Consider the following 22,225-nt stretch of genomic DNA (forward strand, 5'->3'; position numbering starts at 1 on the left):
TCAAGAAAATTAACTACCACACATTTCTTAGCTGGAAATTCCCAATAAAGCAATATAAATCAAATATTTATACATTAAAGATTAAATACTTCAAGTCTTTTGACAATAATTGAATGTATTTTCAAGAGAGGTTTAATTTTGATAGATTATTTTTTTCCAATTTACCACTGTTTGTTTCCTCTTTGTCTCAAATATTAAATAGTAAATATTTCATACTACTGACTAACACTTTAGGGTTGGCACAACAGTTAGAGCCAGATTAAAGGCCTCCAGCTGCAACTTTAATAAGAAATGCCATTCCATAAATAAAGTTAATTTTTACACAGTGGTTTTATAACCATAGGAGTAATATTCACACATACATCATCATAGTTGCAATAGCAGATAGCCTATGTCTTCCCTCAGTCCCAGTCCCAAAAGGATCAAATGCTTTTGATTAAGATGCCTCCACAATAATCTCAGAATAGCTGTTGGTGCATCTGTCTAGGTGTTGTGTCACCTCCTTAATTTTGAACTGTGAAATAAGACTTGCAGTCTGAATTTTTGAAGCAATTAGCTGCTTGGAAAAGCACCTGAACAGCTAACATATAGGTCCCTTTAGAAATCACATTGATGAGATTTAGATGACCAAGGGTTTTGGCAAATCTACACCTATCTTCAATGTACTGAAATGCCTTTCACAAGTCTTAGGGCTTAGACATCCTTAATAACATAATCAAGAAAATATATTAACAAACAAACAAAATTTAAAAAAAAAAACAAACAAAGAAAAAAAAAATCCAACAAAACCAGAAAAAAAATTCTTGAGTACAGCAATACACTGTCCAGAAGAGGGTTTTTTCCCCCCTTTTTTACATGAAATACATCATGGACATACAGTGAGAAAGTAGCAAGCCTTGGAGTTCAGAGGACAACAAATGTGCTATTCAAAGAAAATATTTTTCTTACCACAAAATTCTGATCACCCAAAATACTGATAGTTTTTAAAGAACAAGGCTGCTATGCCATGCCCTTCTGCTTTTTTTTTTTTTTTTTTTTTTTTTTTTTTTTTTTTTTTTTTAATTTGTTTCAGACAACATGAAAGGAGCAGCGAGTATGAAGTAGCTCATTCACAGTCTAATGCTTTATCAGGTGAAGTCAGAAGTAAGATTTTTTTCTGTTGAGGTATTAAGAGGGTGGACATCCAAACATAGACTTCATTCACAGTTTATCATTGTACCATATAAACTTCAGGTTCCTTGTTTTCAATTGATACTAATGTAAATAAGGGAGGAAGGAATTAATTCACAGTGGCCAAATATCACTGTCCAAGAAACCTATTTGTGTTCTTAACAGATTAATAAAAGTTCCAAATACATCTTTGATGTCTGTTTAGGTTCTGTGCATAGCTTTTTTTTTTTTCTTCAGTTCTTGTCAGTTTTCTTAACACTAATCCTTTATTTTTTTGCCTTTTGGCAAACATTAGTCTTTCAAGTAAAACATAAATCATCTTTAGATCTTGGGAAACTAGAAGAAAGCCGGTGACTAAGTCTGGAAAGACTGTTGCCCAATACCTCTGATTTTAAGTGATAAAGGAACAGAAGAGAAAAATTGGTGTTTTGAGGAGTGGATTAAGAAGGATGGCAGAAGGGAGTACCTGTTTCACAAAGAAACATGTGACTTGGCAGCAAAATATACTTCACCTTGGTGATGAGCCATTGCAGGATGCAACTGGTTTGACTTCTTTGAAGAATAACTATTTGGTGTTGTTGCATATTTATTAGCCTGAGAATGACATCCTGAGGTTAGGAATTTGCCATGTGAAAGAAACTCTTGCTGGTTACAAATTTGGAGATTTTTAAAGGTGTTATGAATTACACACTTTGAAATAGGCCTACTTGTTTTCAATGATCTTTAACTTAAAAGAAATGCACTTCTGAATCTAAAGAATTCAGTAACCTTTCGTTTCACTTCAAGGATATGCTCTCCCCCTAAAGAGAAATTAAGGAATTCTTCCAAAACATGATGCACTCTTTCTTAAGTCCTCCATATAGATATTTATCAGTAAACCCTGCTTAAAACCTTTTAAGAAATCTGGAGAGTGACAAGATCAGTCACTGCTCTTAAAGGTGAGCTGTGGAAGGCATTCACAGTGTTTAGATTATTCCATTAGTTTCAAAAGGAGTAGATTAATAATTTACATTAAGGTCATTCCTAATTACAAAATTAACCTTGCAAAGTTTGAAAGTCTGAATAACTCGCCAGAGTGTAATTCAGCTTCTGAAACAAGGAAATGCAGAGCCTGATTGAACTGATTTGAACTGATTTGAACACAGACTAAAATGATTTAGTGCATTTAGATTGGTTAGATCTGGTAATTTTTTTTTTTGTTGGCTGGTTTGCTTCCTGGCATGCCTTTGTTGTTTTGTTTGGGCTTTTTTTTTTTTTTGACAGGGGAACTACATGTATAGAGCAGATAAGCTGTATAGTCAGTCAGGTAATGCACTCAATATATGCCATTCCTGATAGAAATCCTGTAATTTCTACATTTCCTTGATTTCTGCTCAGGTATCCATATTCCCAACATTATATTTGAAAAGTCTTGATCCCACATCAGTTTCAAGTATTTTTATTTATACAGTTAAATTGCCTAAGACTAGTTTTGTCCTCTGCCTCCACTAACTGGTATGTTCTTCCTGGAAGCAATCAACTTTCTCCTGTTTGGACAGTTAAGATTCATCATTTCTAATAACTCCATGGCTAAACCCAAGATATGGTAAATTTCATCTTTCTAAATAGATCTGTTGTTATTCTTAAACACTGTAAGCACCATAAGTTTTTTTTCTGAACAGAAGCATTTTGAATACTTACATGAACATTGCCTATACAGTTTTAATACCAGAGGTGCATATACTAGGGGTGCATACTGACAGAAAAATGTGTGGGAAAAATTGAGGAATAGGGCTTTTGAACTTTTCCCTCTTCAAAAAACTATCTTAAGATATTCACATTAGAAATGTTAGTGTAAGTATTACAGTACGCAGTATATTCTCTTGTGAATATAATGTCAATATTCAGATCAATCTGATTAAGCTTTCATCCTTTATTATGAATATTTCAAAATTATGCAATAGCATACCAAAATTCTACAGATGAGTTTTTTGTTGCAACAATATCAGGGACTCAGATGGAGGAACACTAGGAGGAATACTACCCCAATTATTGTTATCTAATTACTATTACTTGAGTCCTACTTTACCAAAAATAGACAATAAAAATCCCCAATCCCTTAAATATATATAATATTAATAGAATGTTTTATGCAGGCTCAAAACAGTGAATTTAATTGTTTTGCATTATAGAGTTTTTTCTTTGAGCTAGTCTTTAAATGTCATTAACATCTGCAAACTGATTCAAGCCTGAAAATATGTTTCAAGAACTACAAAGGTATATATTTGGAAATCGTGACCCATAGTACAAATATTGAATTCTGCATAATTATAGACTTTCATTTATGAGATAATTTAAACATTCCATTATGAAAATTGCAATTAAAAATGCTCTCCAATATGATCTAAAATGAAATTCTTTGCAGAATTTCACACTCTTTAAAGAGTGGTAAAGCCCCGGAACAGTTTGCCCAGAGGAGTTGTGGCTGTCCCATCCCTTAGAGAATTCAAGTCCAGGCTGGATCAGGATCTGAGCAACCTGGTCTGGTAGAAGGTGTCTCTGCCCATGCTGTAGGAGTTGGAACTAGAAGATCTTTATGGTGACTGCCAACCCAAACCAATCTGTGATTCTGTGATAATGAGACCTGTACAAAAACTCAGAAGCATATTTAATAGAAAGAAATATAGAACTGCAGGAGTGTAACTATATTTTCATTTGCTAACTTTTCCTTTAATGTACGTATGAGGTATTGCAAAATCATAATTCTTTCTGACTATACCTATCAATAAATAAAAATATATGTATAAAGGAAACCATAGTATTTGACAGTGACTATTACTACCAGTAATATCAAATGTTTCTTAATCTTTTTAGATCTCTATCCTGAGACAAAACAACAGGATGTGCCTTGGAGAAGAGTAAGTTAAAAAATTCTTTGTCCTTGGTATATTTTCATTGTAATCATAACAACTGGTTACTGTAAATTGAGTTTCAATGAAAAAAATATGTTGTTAATTTATTTTTAAAATACTAAGCCACTCCCACTGCACTGTTTATGCAGATTTAACCTTGATTTAAGTAAGCAACTTTTTAATGAGGTTTCTTGCAGGCGTAACTTTTTATTGAGTATGTTGAACTTAAGCATTAAGACTTCTTAGTAAATTACTCTCAAATATTTAAGAAGCAACAGACAATACTCTTAGATTACTTTGTTCCTTCAGGTAATTTTACTCTAGAAAAGCCAACTGAAAGCAGATAAGTTATTCTTAGGAAAAACAAATTGTATGTCTTTAGCTACCTATTAATCACTGAGCTTTTCCTTTATCTATGCCTAAAATAGTTGTTTTCTCTGTAGCGCTTGGAAAGTTGCTTCTTATTGTGAAAAAAAATTTACATAGACTTAATATAAAATTTATATTTCTCTCTCTTACATGGCATACTTAGTGAGCTTTAAAAGGAAACATTTTCCTGTCCAATTTTTGTATTGTTTTACTTTTTATTGTTTTGTTTTATATTGTTTTGCTTTATCCCAATAACAGGTTCAGATGTCAGAGACTCAATGGCATAGCTTGAGCAGAAATATATTAACTACCTGATATGGAGGGAATGACTAACAGCAAAGTTTTTTTTTTTTTAAGTAAAGAACCCATCATGCTATTATTCAACAGCAAAATTTGTGCAATGTTAGTAGTATAGAATACTTCTACCATGCTGCATTATGATGCTGGCTGCTAATCCTAATTTCTATATGTTAAAGATACCATAAAGTCTGTTTGGAAAAGTAAAGTTACTATAATCCTGCAGTTTTAAAAGAGAAAGTTATCACCTGGAATTTTGCCTTTAGTTTGGCGAGTTTAGGACTTGGATTTAGAACAAAGACTAATCCCTAAAGAAACAGAAGTTCTCTAGACAGGAAAATGAGTCTTGTTTCACTGCACACACAGAAAAAGTTGCAAGGGGGCAAAGGAATGAGCAATAAGGGGAAAAGATCATCTGTGCTGACTCCTGGGCAATCTTTCATTTTTCTTTCCCCCAAATTTAAATGCAATCTCCTAAAGCCATAGAAATCACTTGAGGTATATCTTCAATTCATTTCAATTGTCACAGTTCCGTTCCATTCAGCACAGTGGTATTAATTTTCATCACCTCACTGCTTGAACATAAATCTTTATTACCTCAATTAACGAGTTTCATTTTTCCTTTCCTTTGATGTGTTTTGTGAGAATACAGTATACTTTCAGTCACGTTTGCAGAGCACTCTAAGAGACATCTGGCATACAATCTTCAATATTGCAGCTACACTGCTTTCAGGCCTACTGAGTTATTTGTATCATACTCAATAAATAAATGTATTTTTATTCTGGAGTTGTTCTTCAGTACTTCTAGTTGTATCCTGATAATGCCACTAGATGGTCAGAAATAATTTTAATGGGAGGAAGCAAGACAAGAGGGGAAAATGCCATTTTCTAACCTTAAAGTTGTTATGTTTCAAAAATGAAATCATTCACGTGCAGTGTTTGAACAACACACTTAGAGATCAAATGGAGAACTGATATTTTCCTAAATTAAGATATTTTCAGACAGAAACTATGCATGAGGTTGATTTCATATGGTTGCAAGCAACACTAGCAATATACTTCTAAAAAAATAGGAGGGAAAAGGGATATTGAACAGGAAGATGTGTGTGTTATGTCCTAAAATCAGTATTTTGATTCAAAATGCAGTAAAATACTTTACCCATTCAAGATACAAACTGCAGCTGTGTCCATAGAATCATAGAATAGAATCATACAAATATTTAGGTTCGAAATATTAATGTTAAAATCTTAAGATCATCGAGTCCATGATGCCAATTCCACCACTAATCCATGTCCCTAAGCATCATGTTTACTGATACTACCAGGTGAAAAAGATTCATTAACTTGCAGACTACTATTTCACGCCAGCAGAGATGCCATTAGAACAAACATGTTCAGACCAAATTGAGATTACAGAAATAAGCTAACATTATGTTAGCAGAAGTTGCATGATAATTTTTGCACAATTGTAACTCACCAGGTTAATCCTGGACTTCACTTAAATGCAAAGCACACTAACAAATTAAAAAATGTTTTAATTAAGTCTGTGTAAATTCCTTAATATTTGCAAGGATGATTATAAAAAATAGCTTAGGATATCCGACTCATCAGCTGGAGCTGCACTGGCTCTTCCACCCCAGCTGGCACCAAGAGTGGGTAGCACTCTGGGAGCAGAATGACCTAAGGTGCGACTAGAGCAATTACTCTACGGCCTTTTTTGTTTGTCAGTCTGTGCTCTGAGGAGGCAAGGACAAGGGCGGGCCTTTTGCATAGGGTAAAAGAGGGTTTATTACTCTGGGGAATTTGGCAGAAAAAGACAAAAAAAAACAGGAGTGCAGCACCTCAAAACTGGAGGAGGTTCAAAGGGAGGGCACAAATTATTAACCAATAGAGGATATCCTGAAGAGGAGTAAAAGGCAGGGTTCACAAAAGCATCATCCAATCAGGGAAATGGCGGGGGGATTTGGGTCACATGGTCTAATGGGGCCTTGAGTTTTAGGGGATTTCTGAAGGGGAATTCTAAGCATGAGGTTGGCTCAAGTAAAGATTGACAGTATGGTAGGGGAAGGGTAAAGAACATTCTACCACAAGAGGCAGGTCTTTGGGTATGACAGGCAACTAGGTAGGAGGGTATAACTTAGGCTAAACCAACTACATTGGGGGAAAACGGGAGTAAACTATGAAAACACATTACAACAGGTATCAGAGAACACAATGATGAACCTCCTTATGAGAACAAAGCTTTGTCCTTTTCTGGAAAAATAAAAATGAGGGAACTGAAATTTATTTTTCAATTGATTCTGTACTGTTCTGTCAAATAACAGATATTTATCATCGACTTTAAATATTTCTTAACCAGTAGACTAATATTAAAGTCCCTTAAAAACTGACTTACTGATAATGTGTATTTTTAAAAAATTTCTAAATTATAGTGTCTGGAAATAGGTATATTTTCATTTAAGAAATTATTTTGTTTATTGCTTTAAATAAAATGTTTAGAAATTTGTAGACACTGAAAAAAAAAATCTAATTTTTGTTCTGTTCTAAACTTACCCCTTTATTATGTGGGTAAAATCTGTTTCTTATAATTAAATCAATCTAGATTTCTAAAAATATTATTACTAAGAGATTCCTAGACAAGCAATATGTGCAAATAGACAGAAAATTCTCCCTTTCAACTTTATTATTCTTCTGATAGAACTAAATCATTGTCCAAAGTCAATTAAACATTTTTAAAAAGTTGGATTAGGAAACCTCTTCACTAATTTCTTTTCTTCTGAATTGCCAGCAGAAGTGTTTGGCTGCAAAGGAGAATAATTATATTCATTATTTGAAAGTAAATGTTAAAGTTGTCAATTCAATTTTTATTATGCAATAATGCAGTTAATAAAAAAAATAAACAAATATGTATTAAATTTTTATAATGTAAGTAATAATTTGCAGATTACTGGTTTTATTCATGTCTTTATGACACAGCCTGTTCCAAAGAAACATAACAAAAATAATGTTATATTGATGACTTTCAGATTGATATTTTTTGAAAAGTCTTGTATGTTAAAATAAACTTGAAGAAAAAGGATTAGAGATAGGATTAAGAAAATAAACTAGAAAGAAACCTATTACACAAAAATTGGTTCATACAAAAAGAAGTTAGAAGTGCTTAAGTCTCCACAATTTTGACACAATCATATTAAAAGATTTTTCTGATTGAAATGTAACTAAATCTGCATTACTAATCAAAAAAGTTGAACAGATTATGTTATAATTGGTGTTAATTAAATCCTATGACAGCATTTGTTGTATCATCATACTTCAGAATCTGTGACTTAACAAGATAAAAATTGTATTCCTTAGGCTTTGAAGTGCTTTAAAAGCGTATTTCAGTGTTAATATGCAATGAGACCTTGATGTTCATATGATTTCCAACAGAATTCTTAACAATGCTCTACTTCAGCTGCTCTATCCTGATATGATGTCCAATGTATGTACATCCAAATAATGAACAGAGAAAATTAAGTTATCTTTGAGTCTGTAGAGGTAAATATTTTTCAGGTTTTTGTTTGTCTCTTCATACAGCCAGATTTTCTAGTATTTCTAGTATTTCTAGATTTTCTTGTCTTCATAAATTTTTTGATTCTTTCACTGTTTTATATATTACATGTTTCTTAACAAAATAGAATTTACTAATATTTTAAGTCCTTTCTATTTATTTTAGTCAAAATAATAGTAAACTGTAAATGATATTTCTAAGTGAAAACAAAAGATACAAGAGAACATTTCAGCCTGAAATGTGCTTAAAACTGAGTAAAAGACATCTATATCCCACTTAAATATTAAAGAAAAAATAAAATCACATGTATACAAACAGAACAATTTTATAGTCTCGTAAAATTACTATGCAGCATATGGCTTAAACTAGTGGTAAAAAAAAAAAAGGTGGAAAAACACCAGTCTACATATATGTTCTTGCCTTTGAATCATTCTTTTTTTTCTCCTTGAGTGTTTAAAAGTCACTAAGAAATCCTAGCCCTTTATCGCTATTATATTAAGGTCCGGAAAAATTAGCAAGGCCTTTGTTTTATGTACTTTTACGTCTGTTCATTGCACTGGCAAAAGTAAAGTTTGTTAGTCTTTCTAAAACAACTTACAAAGGTTACATGCCCCATGGGATCTCAGCAGATAACTTCACTCTTTTTTTTACACAAAATAGCACAAGACAAATGAAAAAAAAATTAAATAATCAGGCCACTTTTGTTTTCTGAAAAGAACAGATGAATCTCCCAGAGGGCAGATCCAGCCAATACTACCCAGGTATTTAGAGTGGAAATAAGCAATATTTTCAGCTGGAGAGTGGAAACCTACCTTTCTGAAAAGACAAAGGGAAGTCTTTCAGTGTATTAACTTACTGGAACAAGTACCTAAATGCTTTGTAATATATGTCAGGAAACTCAGCACAAGGTTTTAACATTGTGGTATTTTTGTAAAATGTATGTTTAGAGGCCTATAGATAGTTACCATTGCTCTAGGATATGAGATTTTATAACTACATCATAAATAATGTATCTCCTGCACAGCTTCCTTTTACATGTGATCTGCTGATGTCCAGATAAGAATCCCAGTATTCTTTCAAACTGATCAATGCACCAATTTATTTGTTTTGATGCCGCGCCCCGGTCGCAGGAGAAGGGAGGGGCACTGGCTGCGAGCGAGCCCCGAGCCCTCTATCCCCAAAGTGCATGTCATAAGCAGATGCTCCCCGCCTCAACCACCGGCAGGCACAGGGTGGGGGTTTAGCCATTGGCTGCGTCGAGAGACCAAGGCAGAGAAAGAGGGAAGGACCCTTTGCTTCCATTTCCGAGCGACCTTTATTCTTCCGCGTGCAGAAGGGCTGTGGCGCAGGGTGATACAGTGTATCGGCTCGAAGTAAAGGCAAGGCAAAAGGTGTGAAGTAGGGAGAATCAGTGGCTTTTAAGGGGGGGCTGCCCCCAAGGGGGGACAGCCTTACAACAAATCAAGTGCTAGAGAGGAGGAGTATGGAGTGGATATGTGTAAACATAAAACCAATAGGGAAGGGGAATGCGGCATTCTGGTGTTTCTCCTGGCTTTGGAGCAGCCCTGTGGGGCACCGCAGGTCCTCCGGTCACGGTCCCGCTGCTGCTCCTGGGCGCCGCACACCCTGGGAAGGTGGGTCGGCCATCTCTACCGCCATGCACAAGGGACCTCGATAAAGGGGGTGAAGGAAGGACCAAATTCCTCACGGCAGGAGCTGAGAGCATTTTATTGGTGTGTTCCCAGCTTCTGTGTATGGCCACACGGCCTCGGCTGTGTGGGAGTTTTATGGGGGGGTGGAGTGGGGGGTGTCACATGGTCTGGGGAAGCCAATAGGGACGCAGTAGGGGATGGCACCAGGGCCCAGGGCGGTCCCGGAGTGTGGTGTGGCCCGGGGAAACCAACAGGGGCATGGCAAGGGCAGTGCCCGGGCCAGGGGCAGTCCCAGGGCTGCAGGGGTGTGGTGTGGAAGGCAGGAGCCAATGGGGAGGTGGCAGGGGCAGCGCTGGGGGTCCGGGAACCCTGACCTAAACCCAAAGTCCGGGATTCAACAGGGGAAGGGGAGAATGCATACATAATGTACCAATGAGTGAATGAAAATATCATAACTGACAGGGAAGCTTCCAGATAAATGAATGTAGCAAATAATGACAGACAAGCTGCAGGGGCAGGATTTAGAAGATAGACAGGAAAGGGTCTGGAAATAAGGGAGGTTTACCCCAGGACTGACATGGGGAAAGGCGGGAAAGCAGGTGGAGAGACTTTGGGGAGAGACTACTACGAAAACTGAACAGGGGTGAATAGGGACAAACCATTACAATTATACTAAACAATTTCTTAAACATAAACTTCAAAATCCCACTACTACAATTCCCCCTTTTTTGTTTAAATTTTTATTATGGTGTTGAGGGGATGATAACCATGGCAGCTGATAAGACTTCAGACTCTTCCCACCATCGCTGAGGAGAAGGTGGTCCTCGTCTGGAAGTGGCAACAGTCCTAAATAACAGTTTCTTACAAATGCCAATAGCTACAGAAATTAAAAACAGAATTAAAACAACTAAACGAATGTCCTTGATGACAGATGACATCCATCTGGACAAGCCCCATTCTTTCCACATGTTGTCCGGTACGGATGTCACTTGAACATAAAAGAAGAACACATTAGAGAAACTCAACAGTTTCTGAAGTTCTGGAGTTCTGAATCCTTTATCCTTTTTCAGTTGGAGGCTACAGCAACGTCAGCTGGGTCCTCCAACGACAACGGGGTGACATTCTAGTGGTCTTTTCCCTTCTCGGCCAACAGGTATGGCCTGACCCACTTGCGCGGGACCCACTTCAAACCAGAGGGCATGGACACACAAGAGTACCCACGTCCCCAGGTGATTAAGTCGTAGGGCTCTTTGATCTGCTGTGACTCAGGATCTTTTATTAGCACTGGTGGTTTGTCTTTGAACATTAACATGTGGTTTTGGTTAAAATGTCTCACTACTGCTGAGTTTAGACTTTCAAAGGAACACTTCAAGAAGTTGAGGGTGAACAGTGCCTTTGAAAGCCTAAGCTGGGGGGATAACACTTTAGTATCAGCCCTCTGATGTTCTAGGGCTCATTTCAGGTTCTGGTGAGTCCTCTCTATTATTGCTTGGCTGGTGAGGGAGTATGGAATTCCAGTTTGATGTTCAATTCCCCATTCCAGCAGGAAATTATTGAAGGCCCTGGTGACATAGGCCAGCCCATTGTCAGTTTTAATGACCTTTGGAATCCCCAACACGGAGAAGGCCTGTATTAGATGCTTCCGTGCATCCATTGCCTTCTCTCCTGTGTGGGCTGAGGTATAGACTGCACCTGAAAAGGTATCCACGCTGACATGAACATATTTAAATTTGCCAAACTGGGGTACATGGGTTACATCAGTCTGCCAGATTTCTCAACTTTGGAGACCTCTGGGGTTTACCCCTACCCCCAGTGATGGTAATGCATTGTGGTATGCACCCTGGCATTGTGCGCATGTGGCCACGATCACTCTGGCCTGGTCACGTGGCATTGGCAGATCAGACCAGGCACATTCTGATGGAACTGCTGATGGCTGAGCTTTGCTTGATGGAAGGTGTTGCCTTGGCCAGACAGCTGTAGCAGTGTAGCCAGGGCATCAGCTCTGTGGTTGCCCTCCGCGATGAAACCTGGGAGATCAGAGTGTGATCTCACATGCATGATGTAAAAGGGTTGCTCTCAATGGGAAACCAGCTGTACTAATCTTGAAAGCAACTTATAAATCACCCGATTCAAGACTTCTTTGAGCACCGCATGCTCAGCCCTAGACACCACCCCTGCCACGTAAGCTGAATCGGTCACAATGTTAATAGGTTCAGGGAACCTTTCAAAGACCCTGACAGCATCCAACTCAGCTATTTGAGGGAAGCCCTCAACAGTCTTAACATTGGTTTCCCACCGCTGAGTCTGGGGGTCCTTCAAAGTCATTACAGACTTGTGGGAACTCCCACACATCAGTGATGTGGGACACATCAGTGAAAATGGTCAAGGCCTTAAGGGGCGTACGACTTTGAATTTCTTTTGGCACCAGATGGAATTTGCTGTTAAACAATTTAGGACAGGTTGGTGAATAGTCAATTTCCCAGGGTAACTGTCTAGGGCAAACTGGAGGTTCTCATTCTCTTTCAGTAGATGTTCTAAAGTCTCATTATTTAATTTCTCGGTGGACAGCCGAATTGGTATGTGAATGCATGTAAAATCAAACCCCGCAAGCAACCGCATGAGTGCCCTAGCCTTACAAATCAGCTGGGCCATCAGTTATTGTGGCCGCGTGATGCTTTTGGACAGGCTGTGGCCAAGGAACACTCACTCTATAATCAAGAGGGGGTCCCTCTGACCTCTGTCCCACTGAAAAATCAACCCATGCATGTGTGGCAATTTCCCTGAAATGATGAAATTGAGGGGGAGTTCAGGCTGGCAGCGTGGGCCTGCCGACTTTCCAGCACTGATTCTTTTTTAATGCAGCCTGTACCTCCTAGGTCAATGTCCTTGGGGTATCCATCTTCTCCCCCGCTTTTAACAAACGAAAAGATAGGTCACCCGTGGTCAGGCCCAACCAAGGCCTCACCCAGTTCAAGGTTCCACACAGCTGTTTGAGATCTCGCAGGGTCTTGGGCTCATCTTTGATCACCAGCCGCTGTGGTGTTATCGTGTGGTTGATGATTTTGAGGCCTAAATATCTCCAGGGTGGCAGCCTCTGCACTTTTTCATGATTTAACTCAAATCCTGCCACCGACAAGGCAACAATAGTATCATCCAGAACCTGTGTGAGTGTGTTGTCATCGGGGGCTGCCATCGTGTCCACTCGGCAGCCGCTCGAGTGACCCGGCCAGGTGACACAGCGACGGCGAAGGCACTCCCTTCGGTTCCCAGCGGGGTTTTCCAGGAGTGCCTCCAGAGGAGTGACCGGACAGCTACTCCACCGAAATGACAAGGCGGACTCTCTTTGGGGGTGAACGTCGGGATTTTATTAGCAGCTCCCAGGAACTCCAACAAACCTCAACAAGGGCCAACCAACAATAGCCTCAAGAGGGGCTCTGCAACAGTTTATAAAGGGGGGAGGGGAAAGGGATTACAACCAATGGGGTAAACTGGGGAGTGGCTCTCAAGGTGATGGATAGGAGTAAAAACATATCAGGGGAGGTTAGGGGAGGGGTCCTGGTCCTAATCCAATCACTCAACGCCCCTGATGGAAGCTTCTAGATGGTGGGGATGGGCTGCCGAGTGATGGACAGGGCACCAGGGAGGGGACACAGGAATGACTCAGAATTTATGGTCTATTTTGCCCTAGACATTTATGCTGAGTCAAGGGGCAGGCCTGGGGAGGAGTGACAGGGGCTAAACCATAAGGGTATGGGGGAATAACAGGAACAAACCACTTACAGAACATGGGTAGTAACAACAGTACAAACGAACATAATAAAACACAATACAACAGGGGGCGCATATGAATACATCATCCATATAATGATATACTCCCCTGCTCTGGCACACACTGGGGACAAGACTCTGGCGACATACCATTGGCAGATGGTGGGAGAGCATTTGAGGCCCTGAGGCAATACCCTCCAGTGGTAGCGTCACATTAGGGCTTCTCGGTTGATGGAAGGAACCGAGAAGGCAAAACGTGGCACATCGTCTGGCTGTAGAGGAATTTGGAAAAAACAATCCTTGATGTCAATGACTACCAATTGCCAATTTTGAGGGACCATCAATGGGGATGGCATAACAGGCTGGAAAGACCCCATGTCTTCAATTACATTATTAATTTTCCTCACGTCATGAAGAAGCTGCCACTTGTCCCTCCCTGGCTTTTTGATAATGAAAACACTGAGGAGTTCCAGGGGCTGTTGGTCTCTATGATGTGTCCTTTGGCCAACTGCTCCTCCACAAGTTGATTGAGTGCTTTTAATTTCTGTTTGCTGAGCAGCCCCTGATCTACCCAGACTGGTGTCTCAGTTAGCCAATTTAACTTCTGAGTAGGGTGCTCTTTCTCAGTGGCTGCTGCTAAAAACCCTGAGGGGCCAGCAGTTCTAATTTGGACCCTCACTGGGACATGCAATCTCTCCCCCACAGGGTAAACTTGGTGTTTAACAAGAACGGGTGTACGTTTGCCAATTGCCCACTGGGCCCTGTAATTTGCAGGATGCCCCTAGATTGTTCTGCGAATTGTGTGCGCCCCTACACCTAGGACCTTGCAGTCCACGTCCTGCAGTTCCCATTGTGGCGGCCATTTGTGCAATGGAATAGCCGTTATATCTGCCCCTGTGTCCATCATCCCTTGAAGTTGGATTTTGTGCCCCTTGCTCTTAAAACTGCACCATATAAGGGGCTTCTCCTTTCCCACCACTTCAGTGTAGTAAGCGGACAGGTCCAGGTCGTCCCACAAAAACTGTCGCAATGGAATGGTCTGGGTGATGACCTGACCCTTTGGCAGGAAGAGGGGGGGATGTGCCATGAGAACAAGATGCTCTGGGATAGGTGGTAAGACTGCCAGTGCAATCTCAATCTCACAGGGTGTATGCTTTGTGTCCCCTACGACAAGGTAGTCACATCCCCGCTGATAGAGAGACTGGACCTTTGCAGAGCTTGGTGTCCAGCTCTGGGTCCACATAAAGCTCTTTCCAGTCCAAGTCAGCAAATGTCACAGATTGGGTAAGGTGTAGCCTAAAAGGCTCGGTCACGTCCTGGGTAGAAATTAAAGCAAAGGGGCTATTAACATGTTGGCAACCATCCTTCCCATGCCCTGCCCCATTTATGTCCTCATGTGGGGCAGCATCGTGCTCATGTGCTAGTTTTTTTGCTGCTCATTCTCCCCATGTTCCCTTCCCCCTCCCCTCCTTGGTGAAACCAGGGGGTCTTTCCCCAGATAGGGGCAGTCTCTTATAAAATGACCCTTCTGCTTGCAGTGGAAGCAGGGATATTGTCTCGATGCTCGTGGTGAGATGGGGGGTAGCTGAGCATCTGCCACTGCTGTTGCCCGCTCTCTGAAGGTGACTCTCTTCAGTGCTTCTATTTGAGGAAGTCTTGTTTTCCTGGTACACTCTTCCATAATTAAGTCCAGAGAAGGTGGTGACGATGAAGGGAGGCTGAGGATGATTCTCTTGCAGTCCTCATTCGCACCTTCAGTTATGATTTCTATTGTGATGTCATCTTGGGCTTCTGATCTAGGAATCCTCCTTCCCACAACTTCTTTGACCCTATCCACAAATCTAGAAAAGCTTCATCGGGTCTCTGCTTTAAAGAGACAAGACTGGGCAAAGATCTTTAGTAGGTAGGAGGTTGAAGACCTTTTCTGCTTCCATCTTAATTATCTCTAGGACTGCCTTAGGAATTTTCTCAGCCTGGGTTATGGATTGCTCCCACTCACCCTCCCCCACGAGATGTCCTATACTGAGGGGTTTGCCATCTTCATCATTTGCTGTTTTTTCATTGTCCCATAAATTTGGAAGGAGATTGGCAAGCCGTTCCTGCCAGGCTTTCATCCACAGCCTATATTCTGATGGACAACATGGGCTGGAAAATATTTCTTTCTGGTCCCCGGGAACTAGGACATTTGCCGAAAAGATGGTCCTTAGAAAGCCTTTAAAATATTCACTTGACCGGCCAACCTCTTTCTGAGTTTTGAAAAACTCTTTGATGTTGCTGTAGGGGAAAGGTGCCCATTTTGGCTTCTTTCCCCTAGCACTGCGAAGATGACTGGGTTGCCATCATCTGACATCCAGTCCTCCACCTCGTCCCTCCTTTTTCCCATGGTACTGTGGGAACCGGAAGGAGCAGTGTGGGAAACTGGAGGTGGGAGGGATGGTCCTACAGGGTGAGGGGCAGAGCCAAGGCAAGAGGCAGAAGCACCAAGAGGGGCAGTGGTTTGGCCAGGGGGTGTAGCAGAGGGAGGTACTAGGGGCAGAGCCAGGGTAATTTGAGGATGGGAGGAGGAGGAGCCAGAACACCATGGAGGGTCTTGGAGGACAGGGGGAGGGGGCAAGGGAGAAAGGGATTATGGGAAGAGGAAGCACAAGATGGGGACCATGCCACATGGCGTCTGCCATTTTGTGACTCTGGCAAGGGGAAGAATAAACACTGTCTGGGAAACCACCTACAGGCTTTTCTACAGGCAAAGGGGGTGAGGTATTAGGGTCTAGGGAAGGAGCTCTGACAGGGTGATCAGTCCTGCCAGAGCCAGAGGGGTACCGGGGGAGATGTGGGGAGCCAGGGAGACATTCAACAATGTGGGAGCTGCCCTGCACCTGCTTTGGGTGGTTTGCTCCCCCCAACCCCCCCAGTTCAGAAAGCTGAGGGTCAGGAACAAGGGGGTTTCAGGAGGAACTGGGGGAGATTCATTTGAATTTTCTCTCACTTTCTATTTCTGCCATGATGGTTTTTAATCTTATGAAAAGAGGGAAAAAAATCACCTCCTGATCCACCATCCATCATCGCCCCTTCTCCAAGTTTCATTCCAATCTTATCCCAAAATTTCGGTGTTTTTACCTCATCAGGGGTAGTATTTGGAAAATGAAAGAAAATCCACCCAACAATTCTCTTAGCTTTTCCCTTTGATAAACAAAAGCCCTCTCTAACCAGGGATTCCCCAACTTGGATAAAAACTTCCCTCTCCCTAGTAGACAGCCTCCCACCCATTGTTACTGAGGCTGCCTGCTAGTTTCTTTTCTACGCACTCTCCGAGGTAAAACTAGGAACGAAAAGAAAAAGGACCCCAGGATCGACAGAGGGGTGGTGTTAATGCTGCACCTGCGCCTCACTTTATCCATGGGAACCACCCCTCCGCAGAACCCAGAGCACCCCAGCTGGGTCCATCCCAGCCACCAGGATACTCAAGAAACCAGAGTTTCCTGGGAATGAAAAGCCTCAGTCAATGTCCTCGATCCCGGAGAAGGTTCCCCTCCCATCCAGAGCACGTGGTGCTGGAGGGGGTTTTCCTTCCCCTGGGAAGCCGCTGGGGAGCCGCGGCAACCACAAAGTGCACAGTCTCACCGGCAGTGCCTCACAGTCCACGGACTTCACTGCACAGAGACGTCCAGACGCTCTGGAGACAGTTCTTTCCATGGGGGCTTGCCTCTTGGAGCCCCGCGGTGGGTGCCAAGCTGACGCCACGCCCCAGTTGCAGAAGGGAGAGGCACTGGCTGTAAGCGAGCCCTGAGCCCACTTTTCCCGAAGCGCGTGTCATGAGCAGCCACTCCCCACCTCAGCCACCGGCAGGCACAGGATGGTGGTTTGGCTGTCGGCTGCGTCGAGGGAGCGAGGCAAAGGAAAGAGAGAAGGACCCTTCACTTCCATTTCCAAGCAATCTTTATTCTTCCCCATGCTGGAGGGCTGTGGCACAGGGTGATACAGTGTAACGACTCAAAGTAAAGGCAAGGCAAAAGGCCAAATTACCAAATTGGCAGAATTACCAAAAATGGCAGCTTTTAAGGGGGGGCTGCCCCCGAGGGGGGACAGCCTAACAACAAATCAAGGGCTGGCTAGATAGGAGGAGTGTGGAAGGGATATGTATAAACATAAAACCAATAGGGATGGGGAAGGGGAGAATGCATACATAATGTACCAATAAGTGAAGGAAAATATCATAACTGACAGGGAAGCTTCCAGATAAATGGCTGTAGCAAATAATGAAAGACAAGCTGCAGGGGCAGGATTTAGAAGATAGACAGGGAAGGGTCTGGAAATAAGGGAGGTTTACCCCAGGATTGACATGGGGAAAGGCGGGAAAGCAGGTGGAAAAACTTTGGGGAGAGACTATTAGGAAAACTGAACAGGGGTGAATAGGCACAAACCATTACAATTATACTAAACAATTTCTTAAACATAAACTTCAAAATCCCACTACTACACATTTCATCAGGAGAGATGAAATGGCAAGAGTGAAACTAGCTCAAGAATATCTACTAAACTTACATGTCAAGTGTTATTAAACTCATTATACATATCATGTTTCAGCTCTATAAAAATCCATCTATTGTCAAATGTCCTATGCCTCTTTCTCAAAGGGCTATTTTCACTTTGCAGCCTTTATCACCCATTCACTTTGTAAAAATAATAAAAAAGTAATACAGTTGGGTTTGAGCTTTCTCGGTTTTGCAGTTTAAGGCAAAGTTATAAGCTGGCGTACAAGATTAATCTCAGCTTTTACAGTTATGACGGCTTCACAGAGTTTCTGTTGATTGTTTCATTATTTACTTTTACCACATTGCAGAGGATTGATAGTGTGATGGCAGTGATGTGGAATTCTGTGTGGATCAACAGTTTGTACTAAAGGTAAATTTCTGAATTAACAAACCGAAACTATTGGCATTTAATGCAATTATCATTTTTACAGTGTCAAGACAAATGTAGAGAAAAAAACATGACAGAACATTTTTCTCCTCTTGTATGTAATTCATGTCTGAGATCAGTAAATGAGAGGTGAAGTAGCTACCCTGAGATGGCTTCTATGTCATGTCTGGAAGGGAGACATGTTGCAGCATTGTTTGGTTCTTGAGGCCAGCAGTCAAATGCTTGTCTGCAGCAGAAGTTCCTACTGTTCACTCAGTCTTTTCTTAATATTCAGAACATTGTTACTGAAAAGGTTCTTGACATTTCCTAATGTTAGTTAGGGCCAAAATTCCAATTCTGTAAATTTTACACTGACAGAAATATCTCTGTGAAGTTTGGATATGAGGAGGTCAGATGAAGAATTCTAATACTTTTATCCGTATAAAAATCTTTCCCTGACATACTTGAAGGTCTGCAGCTGAGTCTCCATGTTCAAAGCACATTAAAAGATAAATAGTTAGTAATGTGTTGTGAAGAAAAGTAAGACAGTATAATTTTTGTCCAAACAGTAACCTGTAATTGAATTCTGTAATATGGCAACAACAGCAAGAAGGCAAAGAGAGGTAAGTATAAAAGTTCTCTCTTAATGATGATGTTTGCATAAGCATCATAGCATATGCTTTAGTAGATCCCACAGAAGCTAATTATGTTTAAGTTCTGTGCTGTTTTGCAGATTTTTTATTAATTTTTTTGTGATGTTCTTTTAATAATCAGTTTATTAATCATCAGATTAATAATCATCATCAGATAAAACAATCATCAGAAAAAATTAATTTGATACAGTTACCACTAGGTAATTGTAGACACACAAAATGTGGTATTTTACCTCTGCCAAAGAGATAAACATTTTACATTCTGCAATATAAACAGTATTATTTTCCTGCAGTGCAGAATTTTTCCTTGTCATTCTGTTATTCTGGATCAGACAGCCAATTTTTTTTCTTTTCCAGCATTAGTTTTTCTGTATGTTTACTCATGAATGACTTCTAAATGGTTTGTTTTGCTAGTCTTGTATTACTAAGGAAGACTATTTTCAAACACTTTATTCTGTGTGTGATTTGAAACTTGATCCCAAGAAAAAAAGAGATGCCACTAATCAAATATTAAAAAAAAAATCTGAAATAATCCTCTCTATTTTATAATCATAATGACAGGAAGCTCAATATTTCTGCTCAAACAAAAAGTCTAGTATACATATTTACCAAAGGTCTTATGATGTTTGCAGTCGACTTTGCAGAAGACAACATTTATAAAACATTTACAGAGTCTGGCAGGTGCCATGGATTCTCCTGGGGATTAGTTTTATTCAGATATTGTCTTTCATTTGAACCTCAAACATTTTTTTTTTTTAGAGACAAATTTTTAATAAGTTTTGGAAATTAAAACCTTTTTTATTTGTGTTACTATAATACCTACTTTGAATTTACTTATGGGAAATAAATCCCAGTAAAGCTAAAGACTATTGCAATTTTTAAGAGGGGAAAACAAGACAAAGAGGTATAAATGTAGTTTGAATCACTTGAAGAACTAAAAGTATGAGCTATGTCATGTTTTTTTTTTTCTTTTTTTTTTTTTCCCTGAATAAATAAAAAGCAGGTATTTTCTAGTATTTATATTTTTTTCCATATCTAGTCCCACAGAAACCATATTGTATTACAAAACCACAAAATATTGTGTTTAGTAAGATCTGATCTTACCAAGAAAAATCAGTTTAGGATTTAATTTTGAAAATGAAAATTAAGATATGAGGGAGATACTTAACTGATATTGTTTCTTTGTGAAACAATATCTTTGTGATATTGTTTCTTTCTTTCACAAGTAGGTAAAACTTGTAGATCCTTGCTTTGTAGATTCTAGATTTTGGAAAAAAAAACCCAGATAATTTAGGAATTAAATCAAAATGGTGTTCAGAAAGAGGGTCATTAGAAAGATACTTATAAATTGTTGTTCTTTTGATGCTGCTTGTATGTAGAAAATTATTTTATTTCAATAGTACATCTTCATATAGGATAATGCAAAATTAAGATGGACAAAAATCATCTTTAAAGTGTCAATACCAGAATTCAGGGTCTCAGACGATGTCTAGTATTTTGAGAACCAGGATTATATGTTATTTATTTTTTAACTGATAAGCACTCTTTTTCTCTTAGTTTACAAGGATCTTCCATGCTCTTTGGTTTACCACAACTCTCTTGGTTACTAAATGAAGAGGATGTCAGCAGATCTTTTTTGCCCACTTTTATTTTCCCGGAACAGATAGGAATCTCCTCAGAACTTGGCCCCTCTGACAGCTGAATAGAAGTGTGTCCATATTTTTACTTGTTTGTCATTAACTCTAGGAATCTTTGATAAATGAGACTCGTATCTTTTAGCAAGGCTTTTATCTGTTTTCTACTGAACCACAGACCTGCAGCTCAGTCCCATAAATTTCCACACTGTTAAATTTTCCAGGTAAATCCTTCTCACCCAGCAGCCCACTAAAATCCTGTGCCTGGTGGATTCCTCTGTGCTAGTCCAACTTCTGACTGTTTCTGCTCAGGGCTTAACAACACTTTTCTTCATTGATTATAAGCATTGTTGCCAAAGAAACTCTGCAGTACACTTACAAGTACAGAAGAACCATCCTTTCAGGGAGCTGAGCTTTGAGAGGAATGAGGGGAAAGTGAAATATCCAAACTGAAAAAAACAAAATCTTTGTTTTTGACTTAGAGGTAAAACCTAATTTTATTTTTAAAAATAGTGAATTAAGATATAATTAATATAAATTAATATATGATTAATATAAATGCATTTTTGCATCTCAGAAAATTTTTTTTTCTTGTAAATTTCTATTTAACTTCTATGAAGCAGGATTTATAATTCTAACTACATTAGCAGAATGATGCTTTGTAACATTCCTGCATTTTAGAGGGCTATGCTAATACTCACCTTATCCAAAAGAACTTGAAATATTGTAAAAATATTGTTTTTTTACCATTATAAAGGACAAAGTGGAGATCTTAAAATGTAAAAGGGAGAGAAATACTGACCTATAGCCAAATGTAAGGTAACTATTTCAACATTTTCTCTGTCATAAACAAATAACATCTGTATTTAAGGAATAAACTCTGCCATTTCAGATTCTGTACAAATCTGGGAAACCTATTTTGGATTGCCATTATATGAAATAGAATATTAAGAGCTAGTTCAGGTTAGTATTCGAGGGCTGCTGAGGAATACATTTGGTGCAGGTTTCTTGGTTTGCAAGCTGCTGACTGAGCTCTGGGGGCTGGGAGCCCCAGGTTAGAGGATGTGAACTGCTGACCCTTTCCACAAAAAGATGCTTAGAAACTTTGGGCACCGTCCAGGTGACTGAACACTCAGAGACATGGCAGGGGCCAAGGTGACTGGACACTCAGTTGGATAAGCGAGACCTTCATTGCACGGACTGAGGGTATGAAAGTCCAGGGATTCCTTTTCTTGGGAGTCCCTCCCAGGAGGCATCCACCTCAAGCTGCTATTTTGTTATTTTGCCATAATTAAATTATTTTAAGGATCTGAACACCTGAAACTCTGCTATGGAGAACCTG

At 39.8% G+C, this 22,225-nt stretch overlaps 1 protein-coding gene across 1 annotated transcript in view; it reads left to right on the forward strand.

Annotated features, from left to right (window-relative positions):
• PTPRD (protein tyrosine phosphatase receptor type D) overlaps positions 1 to 22,225 on the forward strand; it is a 975,596-nt gene that overhangs the window by 150,099 nt on the left and 803,272 nt on the right. Inside the window, exon 5 of the mRNA XM_053932226.1 lies at positions 4,024 to 4,067. The gene's annotated coding sequence lies outside the window, so the exon portion shown is untranslated. The remainder of the gene's footprint in view (positions 1 to 4,023; positions 4,068 to 22,225) is intronic.

The sequence above is a fragment of the Vidua chalybeata genome, chromosome Z, assembly GCF_026979565.1.
Source record: "Vidua chalybeata isolate OUT-0048 chromosome Z, bVidCha1 merged haplotype, whole genome shotgun sequence".
In the NCBI taxonomy this organism is placed as follows: Eukaryota; Metazoa; Chordata; class Aves; order Passeriformes; family Viduidae; genus Vidua; species Vidua chalybeata.